Source organism: Egretta garzetta, unplaced genomic scaffold (genome assembly GCF_000687185.1).
Source record: "Egretta garzetta isolate BGI_Z169 unplaced genomic scaffold, ASM68718v1 scaffold1, whole genome shotgun sequence".
In the NCBI taxonomy this organism is placed as follows: domain Eukaryota; kingdom Metazoa; phylum Chordata; class Aves; order Pelecaniformes; family Ardeidae; genus Egretta; species Egretta garzetta.
This window is the reverse complement of record NW_009258542.1, coordinates 1721538-1724922: the sequence shown is the minus strand read 5'-3', so window position 1 is coordinate 1724922 and position 3385 is coordinate 1721538. Positions and strand designations below refer to the sequence as shown.

The following is a 3385-nucleotide window of genomic DNA, read 5'->3' as shown; positions in this document are numbered from 1 at the left end:
GAGCCTCTTATCTGCTTCCTTGCGGCCCTGGCTGCTTCCTTCCATCGTTGTATCGTGACCTTCCCATGCCCACCAGCACTCAACAGTCCTCCCAGACCCTGCCCTGCGAGGGTTTGTTCCTCCTTTCTACCTGTTTTAAGAGAAACCTGCTCTAATGCAGATCCTTTCTTGTTTTCTCCCCCACTTGCCTTCCTCCCCTCTCCCCATCAAGCTCAGAAACAATTCCTTCTTTTTGGAGTGACTAACTGGGGCGAACAAAATGGGTGTGAAGCCTTCACTGTCACCTGGGGAATGCCACAGTTCCCCTCTAATGAGCACCCAACAACTGTCACGATATCGTGCCCCAGGTCTGGCAGCGCGCGTCCCTCCTACGGGCTCTCTGGGCTTAGCTGGGGTTAATGCAGAGCGGACTTTTAAGGAGCAGAGATGGAGCATCAGCCTTAAAAACAGCACAGGCTAACAAGAAAAAGTAGCTGCTGCTTGGTCAGTGTCCCTGAGAGCACAGGACTTGCTGCAAGCTGTTTCCATTTCTTATAAATGCCTCTCTTACAAAAAGGAAGTTTGGTTGAAGCACATGCAGGAGAATGAATAATGTCAGAAATGCTGAAACTCTGCCCAGATGGCATGACGTAATACTAGTGAGCGCTCTGATCTGCAGGCTACAATAAATATATCCTGGGATGGGCCGTTTATGGTTTCCTGGAATTGGAAAGACCTGTCTCAGTTCTCCCCACTGATGGCACGGTGAATTTTGAAACCAAACCAAAATGAGATTCTGGCCTTGGTTTGGTGGGAAAAAAAGGAATTCCAAGAATTTGACTTGTGTCCTCAGACTTGCCCTGCTCCTTACTTTCCTTTTAACCTTGCAGGAGGACATAGACATTTCATGAGCTGTTTGCCAAGGAAAGTCCTGTGAGCAGCAGGCACCTGGCAGCTGTGACGAGTCTGCCTAACGAGGGTGGAAACCTGCAGCAGCCTGAGCCTCCCTGCTAAAGGTTGGAGAGACTCAGTCCTCTCCTGGTGCATGTGGGAGCATAGGAGCCAGCAGCCGCAGCAGCAGCAGCCGCCACCTCCTCAGCCTTTCCCCCGGAGCTGCTCTGCCAGCCCTAGCTGAGGTACAGTGGGGCTGTGCTGGCCTGGGATGCCCTGGGGTCCTGGCATCCCAGCAGCTAACCCATGTGAAGTCAACTGGGGAGTCCATTCATTTTACACTGCTGAAGTCCCACCGAAGCAGCTGGGGCTGACATCAGTAGGAAAAAGGTGAGTTATGTATTAAAAAATTTATTTTTTTTTTTAATATGCACTTAAGAGTACCCATCTGAAGGTACTGAACAAACCCACTTGCCTAACTGGCTGTCTGAAGAGCAGGAGTTAAACCAAATCAAGCTACAGCTTCCAGGACAAGCAGCATGTTGTGGGCAAGGCTGGTTGTGCCTCTTGCCTGGCCCCAAGCTGGGAAAGTTTTCTCTTTCCTGGATGGATCAGAAAAGGTGCCAAACTTCCCAGCTGTCGGAAGGGGAAGGACATGCCAGCCGAGTCACCCTACCCATGATAGCATCGTGCAGTGCCTCCAGCCCATCGCAGGCATAGGCAGGGTCCAGACTGGGCAGTGCCCGGGCTGGGGGCTCCCTGGGGCCACCATCCACCTCCTGTGCCCCGCTGCTGCCTGTGCCCCTCTGCTGCCTACTAGTTGAGCCTGGCAGCTCAAGCAGGCCAGGGTACCAGTGAGCATGGAGGCAGGGAGACCCTGGGAATTTAACTGTAGCTCAATCTGGAGGCTGCAGCACAGTGACCTGTGAGTGTGTTTCTTCTCTGCTCTGCCTCAGGAAGAACATCAATAACCCCTGCTTTGTTTGAAATACTCTGTCCCATCCTCATGCAAAGGGGCTGCCAAAAAAGAAGCTCTTAGACATGCTGAAAAGTGCTGTTGGGCTTGTCACGTTAGCACCGTTAGGAGCCAAGGGATGGGAGAGCAAAGGCAGGACGTGCTGGGAAGGCAGCTCACGCCCAGCCTGCTGCCTGAGCTGGGGCAGCTCCTGCTGGTGTGCACCAGAATGGGAACCCCAGTTGTGCTGCCAGGCCTGGTCCCAGGTGCTGGGAAGGAACCAGGGGAGGCTGGTATCGAGAACCTCACAGGGCGACCATAGCAAATAGTGAAAGCCTTGTGCAATAGCTGTTAAAACATTTGCAGTTTAGTCCCTTGTTTCGTTATTATTTATTGGCTGTTAACCTTGAAGCAGACCGCATGCATCTCTGTCCAAATAGAAACCACTGGTAAGAACAGCAGCCTTATTTGATAATAATGCGATTTCCATATGCGAGAGTCAAATTTGGTGCTTGGAAAAATACTTAGAGTCATTTCAGCGCCACAGGCGGCACAGCCTCAGCCCCCGCACCGTGGCAGGTACGCTGCTGCTGCGCTTGGGTCGGACCGGTCGCTGCTGTCGCTTTTGGGTGCTGCTTTTGGAGACTCTAAAAGGGGGTGCTGTAAGTGCTGGTTCTTCCCACCACCCCCACCAAAAAGGGAAAAGCTAAGTGATGTGTCCAGCTGGACACTGGGGAGCTCATTGTAGTTCAGACAACAGTCTGCAGCAGGGGGAAGGACCCCTTGCACCCTTCCTCCCATCGAGGAATGGGAGGACCCCCTGAGCAGCACCCACCAGCCAGGAGGGACCGCCAGGGAAAGGGACACCTTGACAGCAATGGCTGTCCCATGTGGATCTGTGAAAGAAGCACAGATTATTATTTTTTTTTAATTATTGTTACTATTTTTTTTAACATCCTCTGGTGTCCCCAGGCCATCGACTTGCCTTCCTTGGCTGAAATCTCAGGGCAGCGTGGCTATCCCTCCCACGCGGCAGCCCTCACATCCTTTTGGGGGGGCAGGAGAGAGCACCCAGCCAGTGTTGGCCCCCTGAGTCAGCCATGGTGCATGGTGGCTGTCCCCTGCTCGCTGCGGGGAGCGCGTGACTCCCCGCTGGGTCTCATAGCAGAATTGCTGACTTATGGGGCATGGAATGGAGAAGTTGCCCTTTCACGGGGGGGCTGGCGAGTAGCCAGGCGAGTGGGCGAGGTGCAGGGTTGAGTCAGCAGTTTGGGACAACCCAGGTGGCTGGGCCACCTTGGCAAGCAAGGGCCCTTGCCCTGGGGGGGTTAAAACCTGGGCTGGTGCAGTGGTGGGGACACAGGGGCTGCAGGGCCGGGGGGTGGCAGGGGGCAAGCGTGACCTCATGCCCAGGCATCGCGACAGGGCTTTTTGAGGCACATCCAGCCCTGGGCAATTTTGGCGTTTGCACCCATTTCATTGGGGTTTCTTGCACCAAACAAGCCAGGAGGGGCAAAGAGGGCCAAAAAGTCCTCCTGGCTTGTTCAGCGGTTGCTCTCT

At 54.1% G+C, this 3385-nt stretch overlaps 1 protein-coding gene and 1 long non-coding RNA gene across 2 annotated transcripts in view; one reads left to right on the top strand and one right to left on the bottom strand.

The window, feature by feature from the left end:
- Positions 1-1650, bottom strand: part of IRF1 (interferon regulatory factor 1) — a 13443-nt gene extending 11793 nt beyond the window's left edge. Inside the window, exon 1 of the mRNA XM_009646933.2 lies at positions 1647-1650. The gene's annotated coding sequence lies outside the window, so the exon portion shown is untranslated. The remainder of the gene's footprint in view (positions 1-1646) is intronic.
- The window catches only part of LOC118453112, a 6833-nt gene continuing 4324 nt past the window's right edge, over positions 877-3385 (top strand). Inside the window, exon 1 of the long non-coding RNA XR_004843059.1 lies at positions 877-1260. This is a non-coding gene — a long non-coding RNA (uncharacterized LOC118453112). The remainder of the gene's footprint in view (positions 1261-3385) is intronic.